We start from the raw sequence: 13,058 nt of genomic DNA, 5'->3' as shown, positions 1-13,058 counted from the left end.
CGAGGAAGAGTAGGAGAAATAGGCTGGTTAGTTGCAGGGCCTACTCTGCCTTACATCCTTCTGTTCAGGTCATTCCCTTTGGGGAACTGACCCACTTCCACAGTGATAGGACCTAGTCTGAATTGCCTCTTGTCTGCTTCTTCAATGTCTCCACCCATTCTTTTTATTTTGGGTTTAGAGGTATCCACCTCTGCTAATCTTATCTTAGCCAGGGTCATCCCTAGCTTACCCAAAGAGGTTACCCAGAGCTGGAGTAACCCCACCATGACCAACAGGGTCAGGGGGCCTAACTTGCTATTTGGCATGGGGTCTGACCACCATGCCAAGGATAGTGCAGCCACAAAGGCTAACACCCAGCAGAGGCCACTGACAGCTGTCAGTGCCCAGAACCACACCTTTAGCTCTTCACCTAAAAGGGAAGGGGCTAAGTTACAGGCTTCTTTGGGTTCAGGTTGCCTGTCTGCTGTATTGGAGTGGGGGGTTACCACATCTTGTAGTAAACACCCTTCTTCCACTCTTTCTTCTGTTAGCTGAGGAGCCACCCACTCAGGTTTAACAGTTGCCTGACTAGCCAGGACTTCTTGTGGGTCAGGTTGGACTTTATCAGGGCCATTTTTGGAGTTCTCCCCTACTGGAGCAGAATCTCCTTGGCTTGCTGTAACCTTGGCTAAAGGTTGTCCACCCTTCCTACTCTGTTTTCTTTTCTTCTTCTTCTGGGGCCTGCTTGCATTTACTGCAGAGGCAGGACTTCCAGAATCCTTGGGAGAGGACTGGCACTGGACCAGTTCCTCTCTTGAGCTCTGACTAACCTCTGGGTAGTCATTTCCAAGGAGACAATCAAGGGGGAGGTCTGTACTGACTACTACCCTTCTCCAGCTAAGAGTGCCACCCACTTCTATGGGCACTAAAGCCACAGGCCTCTTAGTGACCCTGTCTAGGCTAACTCTTACCCTGGCAGTCTCACCTGGGATGTACTGGTTTGAGAGCACCAGCCTGTCATGCACAATAGTGTGACTGGCACAAGTGTCTCTCAGGGCAGTGGTTGGGATTCCATTCACCAGTAGGTGGTGGAAGTGTCTACTTCCCTCTGGAATCTCCAACTCACCTGTTGGGCCCTGTTTCCAGTTGAAGGCTAGGAAGACCTCCTCATCTGAGGAGTCATCTCCCATGGCTACACTGGTTACCCCAGGAATTTTGTTCTGGGGTTTGTTTTTGGGACAAGAAGTGTCCTTGGTGTGGTGCCCAGACTGTTTACAGTTGTGGCACCAGGCCTTAGTGGCATCCCAGTTCTTACCCTGGTACCCACCTTTGTTTTGGGTTGTGTCTTGGGGCCCACCCACCTGTTCTGGTTTTTGGGGGCCTACAGAGGACTCTTTTTCTTTGTTTCTAGTGTCACCCACTTTCTCCTGGGGAGTTTTTGTAACCCCTTTCTTTTGGTCACCCCCAGTGGAAGTTTTGGTTACCCTAGTCTTGACCCAGTGGTCTGCCTTCTTTCCCAATTCTTGGGGAGAAATTGGACCTAGGTCTACCAGATACTGATGCAACTTTTCATTGAAGCAGTTACTTAAAATGTGTTCTTTCATAAACAAATTATAAAGCCCAACATAGTCACATACTTCATTTCCAGTTAACCAACCATCCAGTGTTTTTACTGAGTAGTCTACAAAATCAACCCAGGTCTGGCTCGAGGATTTTTGAGCCCCCCTGAATCTAATTCTATACTCCTCAGTGGAGAATCCAAAGCCCTCAATCAGGGTACCCTTCATGAGGTCATAAGATTCTGCATCTTTTCCAGAGAGTGTGAGGAGTCTATCCCTACACTTTCCAGTGAACATTTCCCAAAGGAGAGCACCCCAGTGAGATCTGTTCACTTTTCTGGTTACACAAGCCCTCTCAAAAGCTGTGAACCATTTGGTGATGTCATCACCAGCTTCATATTTTGTTACAATCCCTTTGGGGATTTTTAGGATGTCAGGAGAATCTCTGACCCTATTTAAGTTGCTGCCACCATCGATGGGACCTAGGCCCATCTCTTTTCTTTCCCTTTCTATGGCTAGGAGCTGCTTTTCCAAAGCCAATCTTTTGACCATCCTGGCTAACAGGGGGTCATCTTCACTGAGAGCATCCTCAGTGATTTCAGAAATGCTGGACCCTCCTGTGAGGGAAGCAACATTTCTGACTATCATTTTTGGAGACAGGGCTTGAGAGGCCCTGGTCTCCCTATTTAGGACTGGAAGGGGGGAATTGCCCTCCAAGTTACTAATTTCTTCCTCTGTGAAGTCATCCTCAGAGGGGTTGGCTTTTTCAAACTCTGCCAACAGCTCCTGGAGCTGAATTTTGGTAGGTCTGGAGCCAATGGTTATTTTCTTTATATTACAGAGAGACCTTAGCTCCCTCATCTTAAAATGGAGGTAAGGTGTGGTGTCGAGTTCCACCACCTGCATCTCTGTATCAGACATTATTCTGCTAAGAGTTGGAATACTTTTTTAAGAATCTAAAACTGTTTCTAGAATCTAATTCAAACTTTTAACAAACTTTTTAAACTCTAAAAGACAATGCTAAACAGGGACTTAACACACAAGGCCCTAGCAGGACTTTTAAGAATTTTAGAAAACTTTTCAAATTGCAAAAATCAATTTCTAATGACAATTTTGGAATTTGTCGTGTGATCAGGTATTGGCTGAGTAGTCCAGCAAATGCAAAGTCTTGTACCCCACCGCTGATCCACCAATGTAGGAAGTTGGCTCTGTATGTGCTATTTCAAAGTAAGGAATAGCATGCACAGAGTCCAAGGGTTCCCCTTAGAGGTAAAATAGTGGTAAAAATAGATAATACTAATGCTCTATTTTGTGGTAGTGTGGTCGAGCAGTAGGCTTATCCAAGGAGTAGTGTTAAGCATTTGTTGTACATGCACATAGACAATAAATGAGGTACACACACTCAGAGACAAATCCAGCCAATAGGTTTTGTTATAGAAAAATATCTTTTCTTAGTTTATTTTAAGAACCACAGGTTCAAATTCTACATGTAATAGCTCATTTGAAAGGTATTGCAGGTAAGTACTTTAGGAACTTTAAATCATAAAAATTGCATGTATACTTTCCAAGTTATGGACAAATAGCTGTTTTAAAAGTGGACACTTAGTGCAATTTTCACAGTTCCTAGGGGAGGTAAGTTTTGGTTAGTTTTACCAGGTAAGTAAGACACTTACAGGGTTCAGTTCTTGGTCCAAGGTAGCCCACCGTTGGGGGTTCAGAGCAACCCCAAAGTCACCACACCAGCAGCTCAGGGCCGGTCAGGTGCAGAGTTCAAAGTGGTGCCCAAAACACATAGGCAGAATGGAGAGAAGGGGTGCCCCGGTTCCGGTCTGCTTGCAGGTAAGTACCCGCGTCTTCGGAGGGCAGACCAGGGGGGTTTTGTAGGGCACCGGGGGGGACTCAAGTCCACACCGAGATTTCACCCTCAGCAGCGCGGGGGCGGCCGGGTGCAGTGTAGAAACAAGCGTCGGATTTTCAATGTTAGTCTATGAGAGATCTCGGGATCTCTTCAGCGCTGCAGGCAGGCAAGGGGGGGATTCCTCGGGGAAACCTCCACTTGGGCGAGGGAGAGGGACTCCTGGGGGTCACTCCTCCAGTGAAAGTCCGGTCCTTCAGGTCCTGGGGGCTGCGGGTGCAGGGTCTCTCCCAGGCGTCGGGACTTTAGGTTCAAAGAGTCGCGGTCAGGGGAAGCCTCGGGATTCCCTCCGCAGGCGGCGCTGTGGGGGCTCAGGGGGGACAGGTTTTGGTACTCACAGTATCAGAGTAGTCCTGGGGTCCCTCCTGAGGTGTTGGATCGCCACCAGCCGAGTCGGGGTCGCCGGGTGCAGTGTTGCAAGTCTCACGCTTCTTGCGGGGAGCTTGCAGGGTTCTTTAAAGTTGCTGGAAACAAAGTTGCAGCTTTTCTTGGAGCAGGTCCGCTGTCCTCGGGAGTTTCTTGTCTTTTCGAAGCAGGGGCAGTCCTCAGAGGATGTCGAGGTCGCTGGTCCCTTTGGAAGGCGTCGCTGGAGCAGGATCTTTGGAAGGCAGGAGACAGGCCGGTGAGTTTCTGGAGCCAAGGCAGTTGTCGTCTTCTGGTCTTCCGCTGCAGGGGTTTTCAGCTGGGCAGTCCTTCTTCTTGTAGTTGCAGGAATCTAATCTTCTAGGGTTCAGGGTAGCCCTTAAATACTAAATTTAAGGGCGTGTTTAGGTCTGGGGGGTTAGTAGCCAATGGCTACTAGCCCTGAGGGTGGGTACACCCTCTTTGTGCCTCCTCCCAAGGGGAGGGGGTCACAATCCTAACCCTATTGGGGGAATCCTCCATCTGCAAGATGGAGGATTTCTAAAAGTTAGAGTCACCTCAGCTCAGGACACCTTAGGGGCTGTCCTGACTGGCCAGTGACTCCTCCTTGTTGCTTTCTTTGTTCCCTCCAGCCTTGCCGCCAAAAGTGGGGGACGTGGCCGGAGGGGGCGGGCAACTCCACTAAGCTGGAGTGCCCTGCTGGGCTGTGACAAAGGGGTGAGCCTTTGAGGCTCACCGCCAGGTGTCACAGCTCCTGCCTGGGGGAGGTGTTAGCATCTCCACCCAGTGCAGGCTTTGTTACTGGCCTCAGAGTGACAAAGGCACTCTCCCCATGGGGCCAGCAACATGTCTCTAGTGTGGCAGGCTGCTGGAACCAGTCAGCCTACACAGCTAGTTGGTTAAGTTTCAGGGGGCACCTCTAAGGTGCCCTCTGTGGTGTATTTTACAATAAAATGTACACTGGCATCAGTGTGCATTTATTGTGCTGAGAAGTTTGATACCAAACTTCCCAGTTTTCAGTGTAGCCATTATGGTGCTGTGGAGTTCGTGTAAAACAGACTCCCAGACCATATACTCTTATGGCTACCCTGCACTTACAATGTCTAAGGTTTTGTTTAGACACTGTAGGGGCACAGTGCTCATGCACTGGTACCCTCACCTATGGTATAGTGCACCCTGCCTTAGGGCTGTAAGGCCTGCTAGAGGGGTGTCTTACCTATACTGCATAGGCAGTGAGAGGCTGGCATGGCACCCTGAGGGGAGTGCCATGTCGACTTACTCATTTTGTTCTCACTAGCCCACACAGGCTTGTAAGCAGTGTGTCTGTGCTGAGTGAGGGGTCTCTAGGGTGGCATAAGACATGCTGCAGCCCTTAGAGACCTTCCTTGGCATCAGGGCCCTTGGTACTAGAAGTACCAGTTACAAGGGACTTATCTGAATGCCAGGGTGTGCCAATTGTGGATACAATGGTACATTTTAGGTGAAGGAACACTGGTGCTGGGGCCTGGTTAGCAGGGTCCCAGCACACTTCTCAGTCAAGTCAGCATCAGTATCAGGCAAAAAGTGGGGGGTAACTGCAACAGGGAGCCATTTCTTTACAATATCTCAGACCTGCCACTGCAGTGTCTGTGTGTGCAGTTTTAAACTGTCATTTTGACGTGACAAACACACCCACTTGCCATGCCCGAACCTTCCATTTTATTGCCTGGAAGTCACCCCTAAGGTAAATCAAGGCAGCCCCATGGGCAGGGTGCAGTATGTTTAAAAGGTAGGACATTTACTGGTGTGTTTTACATGTCTTGCTGGGGCAATACTACCAATTTCATTTTTCACTATTCCATGACCTTTCTATCCATAGGGTAACATGGGGATTGCCTCGAAATATCCTTAAGTGTAATTTCCCATTGGGAGCAGATAAAGATATGGAGTTGGGGTCTCTGAACTTACAATTTAAAAATACATCTCTTGGTGAAGTTGGTTTTTGAATTGGAGTTTGAAAATGTCCCTTATAGAAAGTGGGCATTTTCTTGCTTTACCATTCTGTGCCTCTGCCTGACTGCTGAATACACTGCTGGATCAGGATAATAGTTGGGCCGTTTGTGCATTCACTCTTGACAGTCACAAAAAGGGTGCTGAGGTGTGCCCTGCATAACCTGATGGCCCATCACCAGGCTGATGGGTCTTCCTGACCTAGAGTTGTGGGAGGAGCTGAAACTTGCACCTGAATAGAGCTGTGCCTGTCCTCACACAAAACAGTCTCCAACCCTCTGAGTGTGTCTGGGGCCAAGGTAGGGAAAGGCAGAGTTGTCTGCACTACAAATAATTCTCTTTGAAGTTTGCCTACTTCAAAGACAAAAATGGATATAGGTACTGGACCTTTGACTCCACATAGTTAGAACACTTCTGGACTGAGGACATTCTGCCAGGAAGAAGAGCTGGATGCTGTAGGAGCAACGGCCACTCTGCCTGCTGCTTTGTTGTGCTTGCCTGCTGGAGCTGCTTCTGTCCTGGGAGTGAAAGGACTGGACTTTGCTTTCTACATCCTGTTTCCAGGTTATCCAAGGGCTTGAGTTGAGCTTGCCCTATGTTAAGAAGTCTGAGGGTCATCAAAGACTTTACATGCGATAACTTGGGCTCTCTTGCTGCCAAGGGGTGCCAAATCCAGTCCCTCGGCCCATGGAAGTGAGTTCTGGTGATCTTAAGGAGAAAATCTGACGCAGTGTCTGCTTCGCTGCTGGTAATCAACCCATAGCAGCAAAGATCCAACGCCGCGCCTGCACCGCCACTGCAGGATCAACACAGCGCCCTCTTCATGACTGTAGACCAACACAGCGCATCTGGATTTTCGAAGCATCATCTGTGGACACCAATTTCTTCATTGACACTGCACTGCAGTAAGGAACCAAGGATGCGTGACACCGCCGCATCAACTCCCCTGACAGTAAGGAACCGACGCATCACCTCCTTGTGCTGATGCATCACCTCACCTGACAGTAAGGAATCAACGCATTGCATACTTTTCCGGTGCCTCACCTCCCCTGCACCAGTTCTCGCCTTCGATTTTTGATGCATCTCAGGTACTTTGCCCTAAAACAAACATATCCATTAATTTCTATGGACTAAGCTTGCTTAAACTTTTTAAAGTTATATCTTGACTTGTGTATGTTGGATTTTTGTTGTTTTGGTCTTGTTTTACTCGGATAAATATTGGCTATTTTTATAAACTGGTGTGGAGTACTTTTCTGGTGTTTTCACTGTGTTACTGTGTGCGTATATACAAATACTTTACTCATTGCCTTTAAGACAAGCCTAACAGCTTAAGACAAGCTACCAAGGGGGTGAGCAGTGGTTATCTTAGCTGTGCGACTCCCTTACCTTGACTAGAGTGAGGGTCCCTACTTGGACAGGATGCAAACCACTGCCAACTAGAGACACCCTTTCTAACAAATTTACTGACAACTTTGAAGAAAACCTAGTAGAGTAAAATCTGTATTTTATGAATATGACCTTACTAAGACGTTGAGTCAATGCCCTTGGGGCATGGGGTATAACGTCTATTCACACCAGTTCATGGTTGGTGCCAAACCCCTATAAAAGCTGTAAGCCTCGATATCTTGCGAAGCACCATGTAGTGAGGTATTGAAGTTGTATGGTAAAGTGTGTTCCATGGTGAGAAGTTGCATTGTAGTTGTAAATATGTCATTTTAGTACCTTAAGTTGGTGTGATGAGAAGGGTGATCTGAGCTAGTTTGGTATGTGTGGTGTTCTGTGAGTGCTTGTAGTGTTGGAAATATTGTGTGATCAGACAAGTTATATAATCTGACATTGATTGATTTACATTAATGGTTGGATGGCATGCAGTAATATTTTGAGAGGTGTGGTATAATGAGGCTTGATGTGGTGCTGTAGACATTTGTACCTGCACAGTGCATACAGCTGTGCAATCCTGACAGTTTTTACTTTTCCTGATTGCCCGTATAGTTTTTACGCAGTAGAACATAACTATTTACAAATCAACTCATAGTGAGCTTGGCATTTTTTGGCATTCACTCAGCAGAACAAAAAAACTCTTCCAGTCGTGGGGAACCCCAAATCGTAACTCCCACAAAGTGAAGGCTGGCTCAAGTCCCCTCAATCAATGTTCCGGAGAGACTCCTAGTAGGTGGAAATGGTGATCCCACTGAGGTATAATGCTTTATTTTTGGTTTAAATAAATTCACTGACATTCTGTAAAAGGTATTCAATCCTCAATTCAAGGGGCCTTCATCTGACTTTGATGTAATATGTTGTGTGTTTATGTTTGGTGGTCTTGAAGAATGTATGTGGTATTAATGCTGACCTTTGAGAGAAGGTATAGCGCACAGCACAAGATGGTGATTCCCTACACCAGGTAAGGCCATAACAGCTTCCTTATCATTGCAAGAGCCCCTGATGCTGTGCCTTTTAACTTCACTGCAGTTTTTATTCTATCTTATTTCAGCCTGCCAAATACATTCTGCACAAGTCTTGATCTGAAAATAAAAGAATGACCCAATCATGTTTGGCTTCCTGTGGAAACCTGTCTCGAGATGTGTCTGAAGATATCAGAGCCCTACTCTGTGAGTCTTACTAATGTGTGGCCATTTCACATTTGTTCAGCATCTGTAGCCTCTCCCTGTTCTTCTCTGTGAACAACTGTCTAAAAGTCACATAAAACCACTTATGTGGGCTTCATTACCTCACCTTGGACTCGGACGTCGTTTGGAAGCCGACATGTGTTTATAGTGCAAAGCATACCACGTCCATTATTGCTATGCAGAGGTCAGCATGCTCCTTCAGCTAGCAATGAGCATAAAATGTTGACGCCCTCCCCAATTTGCAGTACGTTTTATAGGTTGTCTACATATATTGCTTCAAAAGAAGTGTCAGACACTGAAATGCAGATTAGAAAGTGCACAGCTTCCATATGAGAAGAATGGAAAAAGACTTTTGAAAAGATCTAAGACATGTAAACTATCAGATGCTGAGCTAACGATTGTTGACTCTTTATTGAGTAGTGCCAACCATGAGAGTAAGGCTGAATGTATCAAAAGTAAGAGTGCAGGAAAGTCTCTATGTAACAACGGCAAACATATAGAAAACGACAAGGAAAATGGCAATAAAATAAGAAATATGACACCAGCAATTATGGTGATTAAAAGTACACTTTGGAGCAATCTCTCGGGATCGACATTTCCACGACCGTTGTTGACTTATTTTTGTTTCCCCCCTTTGTGGATCCTGAGAAGAAAGCCCGTGAAGATGCTCTAATTTGGTCAATTGGGTCATAGTATTTTAGTCCGTGTCTTAGCGCCTGATTTAAGAGGCACTAGCACCACCTTAGCGCTTCCATACCGTTATTTATTTTACGCTTAGGCAGTGCTAAAGTGGCATTTTACACACGCCATATTTACAAAGTGGCGCAATGCATGCATTGAGCCACTTTGTAAGCCTTTGCGCCACATTATGCCGCGCAGGCATAATGTATGCAAAGGGGGCGTTTCCCCATTAGGGGGATGCTGAAAAATGGTGCAAGGAAATCTAACAGATTTTCTTGCTCCATTTTTCCGCTATTTTAATGCCATACTCACAGCAGGCGTTAAAAGGGGGCATGCCATTGAATACAATAGGCCCCTTTGTACTCTGCAGGAGCGGTGCCAACATTTTCGCTGTTGCTCCCTACCTTGCACAATGGTGCGCCGTATTTTGAATATGATGCACACATGGTTGTGGTAGGGGGCGCTAAGGGTCGCAAGGAAAGTGGGGCTGCACTGGGCGCAGCACCATTTTTCTTAAATCAGCCCCTTAGTGTTGAGAGTGACTTAGGCATATTGTGATATTTTGTTTATGGTGTGACATAGGGCATGGGGGATTACTGCATGGTATTGTTAGTTGTAGTATGATGTTTAAGGTGTTGGACTGTGGTCTGAAATTTCTTGTGTGGGTGCTGTGGATTAGCGCTTGTGGGTGTGTTGGGGGGCTGCTTTGTTGTGGGCTTTCCCGTGTCCACTGCCAGAGAGATTCCAGAATGACAGGGGCATTTCAACCCAGATAGTTTACTTTCACTAACTCAAGTTCTATCAGACAGCCCATAAATTGAGGTGCCAATACCGCAAGTGTTTGTACTGTTTCCAAGTGTTTATCAGGAGGTAATCTCACATTTTTTAATTATGTTAGTGTTAAAGAGGTACATCTTACATGGTATTTCTCCAAATATACAGACTACTTTTTAAAGAAAATTCCAAAGAAAATCTCATAAAATAATCCAATATTTTAAGATGTGGCTAATACCTCATTGGCATTATTTCTTTGCAGCTTTAAACACCGGTGTATGTGCAAAAGAAAATTCCATTAATTAATGGAGTGAGAAATAGTAGCTATCTGATTCATTGGGGCCCCGCAGAAAGTCATTATCATAAATCATCCATAATTTAATAACATTAGGTTTAAGTATGATATGAAATGCCATCTAGTCACTGGGCCTGTGCATGTGATTAGCCCAAAAGAATTAGATTTATATGCCAGAAAATACAATAGAAATATGAAAACTGTGCTCCTGTATTTTGCTGTGTCTACTCCTGTATTTTCTCTTAGTGCGAGCTCTATTTTTAAAGCACCACAATATTTCACTCTTTAATGGTTTTTCTCCTTCTTTTATTGATAGTATATATTTATTTATTTAACTTATACAGCACAGACCCAAGTATGTTAGCAGTGAATTTAGTGCAAACTAAAGGGGTGGGCCATATCTAAACATGCAGTATAGAAAACGTGTAACACAAATCACCAGTGTCAATTTTATTCAGAAAATGTCAACTTATAAGGATATAGGACCCTCAATGAGCACTGCTGTTATAGATGATGAATCTTGGGTTGGGGAGCGGGAAGAGAGATGTTAAAAAAACAATCGTGTTAAAATTATCTAATGGGTCATGTCACAAATTTATACAGGGTGCCAGTGAAAAGACTTGACATGTTTCAGTCATCAATGAAGCCCAAACAGGTCAATGGCCTTCCTCGGGATCCCGACTACTGTCCCTACTCTAAGTGATATAAACTATATGTAGATGTAAGAATTAGTGCTAAAATACAAAAGTAAAAGAATAATGCTCACATTTGGTATTTACATGAAACTGCTAGTTCCCTGCACATAAGGCGGCAATACTAGGTAGAGGAAGAGAGGAAGTATGTTTCAAGTGAAAGTACTTTTTGTAGCACCTCATGGTCAAGGCTTTCAGGTTCTTTCTGAATGTAAAAATACCAGGATTCAGTCTGATATGTTTTGGGGCACTGTCCCAACATCTGGGCTCCATGAAAGTGAAAGCTTGGTTAAGGGTTGTTTTGAAGAGACGTGTGTCCTGTGATGTGGAGCAACTGATGTAGATACGAAAGATTATCATGGATGGCTTTGTGAACTTCACCAGTTTCACTAGCTACATTGAACTTAATTCTAGCTTCAATGGGGAGCCACGGGAATGGGTCTCTAATATTATGGGCACTGTGATTTGATTTATTTGCATTGCATTGATGATGGCTCTAAGGGCTGCTGTGGGATGGTTGCAATGAAAGGTCCACAAGTATAGTGTTTTTTTCTGTGATGAGATAGCACAAATGCTTTCACTGCTGTCATGGACCCACATTACATAGTCCCCACTTGCACTGCAGTGCATTGGGTAAATGCATTGGGTAAGTGGGTGTGCAGGGCACAGGCTGGAATATGTCACCTTAGTACAGTTCATGCGCTGGCCCCAGGACAGACCCAAAATTTGCACCTACCCTGGGAGCAGTGCATAAGTGAAAGGTGGACCAGCTGTTTGAAACTGGCAGTCCACTTTTTACTGTGCAGAGAGCAATGTGACCTGCACTTTATTATAGGTAGGTCAGTGAGTGACTGCAACTACTTGCATGGGGATGTCTGGGGTTCCGTTGCAAAACCCATTTCTACTTTCAATAGAAACCCGCTTTGGGGTTCACAGTCAGTGCTTTCACTGATAGCTCCTTTGTCTCCACATGCACATCTGTAATATTGCATGGATATAGAAGCAAAATGCTTGCTCATCTTTATGGATCCACGACCTCATGCAAGTGACGTAACAACCACTTGACATCGTACCATTGCACATGTAGTGCTAGCGTGATCTGTATTACAAAATGAGGTCATGCAAGTGTCTGCGGTCCTTTTTGTACTACAAAAGTGCTCTGCATGGCAAAAAGCAGGCATATTTGCCAGTTGGACCTCTAGGTCACTGAGGGCCTGATTACAAGTGGCTCGTAATATTCCGACCCATGCGTAAACTCTTGTTTATGTATGGGTCGGAATTACAAGTTTGATGGTATTTAACATATCCCATAATTATCAGATGCTTTAAATACCTCAACCTTTGTTAAATTTCAGCAGGTCAAAACTGTCAAAATTTAACAAGGGAACATATATTGGGCCAGATTTACAAGAAACTGGTGCAGCGCGGGTTCCGTGCCAAAATTAGCAGCAACGCACTACACCAGTTATGAAACACAGGCATATGCCATATTCACAGGAACATGGTGCACCCCTGCACTTCCCCCTGTGCCTACTCTAGATTAAGCAGCCTGTGACAATGCAGGCATCCTTGCACCATACTGTGAGGGTGTCTGCGTTGAGGGGGGTGATTTTTTATGTGCTGGAAGGTGTCCCTTCCTGTACATAACCAGTCTCCATGGCATTTTATTTCTTCTATGTGTGCTACAGAATGCAGCACACAAAGAAAAAGCAAAAAACGAGGATGAATAAAAGTATTCCTCCTCGTTGCGCCAAGGGGTGGAGTTCAGATTTTGATGCTGTCTCCGATTTACATTTTCTTGTAAATCTGGGGCAGCGTCAAAAGCAATGGTTGTTTCGGTGGAACACCCACTGCAACACCCATTGCACAACCCTCTGATGCAGAAAACTGTGTCGGAGGGGCCTATATTTACAAGGAGGTGTAAAGCCACAAAGAGTGGCTTTACACCTCCTTGTAAATATGGAGAAGTGGTTACCAGGATTCAGTTTGATATGTTTTGGGGCCAAGGACTTGAAAATCTGGCCCATGGTGTTTACCGTAACATGCAGGTTTTGGTGCTTTAAATGCCAAAATCCACATGGTATTGCCATGAACTCATAATACGTGGTATTTATTGCACCCAATAAATAACTTAACCTGTGGTATCATCTTTTATCAGGGGGTGATAAATAATGCCTTCACTCG

The 13,058-nt window shown here is 45.3% G+C and overlaps 1 long non-coding RNA gene across 1 annotated transcript in view; it reads left to right on the top strand.

Annotated features, from left to right (window-relative positions):
* The window catches only part of LOC138268395 (uncharacterized), a 151,995-nt gene extending 142,948 nt beyond the window's left edge, over nucleotides 1-9,047 (top strand). The window contains exon 7 of the long non-coding RNA XR_011199992.1: nucleotides 8,297-9,047. This is a non-coding gene — a long non-coding RNA (uncharacterized lncRNA). The remainder of the gene's footprint in view (nucleotides 1-8,296) is intronic.
* The last annotated feature ends 4,011 nt before the right edge of the window (nucleotides 9,048-13,058 follow it).

The sequence above is a fragment of the Pleurodeles waltl genome, chromosome 12, assembly GCF_031143425.1.
Source record: "Pleurodeles waltl isolate 20211129_DDA chromosome 12, aPleWal1.hap1.20221129, whole genome shotgun sequence".
Taxonomy (NCBI): domain Eukaryota; kingdom Metazoa; phylum Chordata; class Amphibia; order Caudata; family Salamandridae; genus Pleurodeles; species Pleurodeles waltl.
The sequence above is the reverse complement of the archived record's forward strand: the minus strand, read 5'-3'. Positions and strand labels throughout refer to the sequence as shown.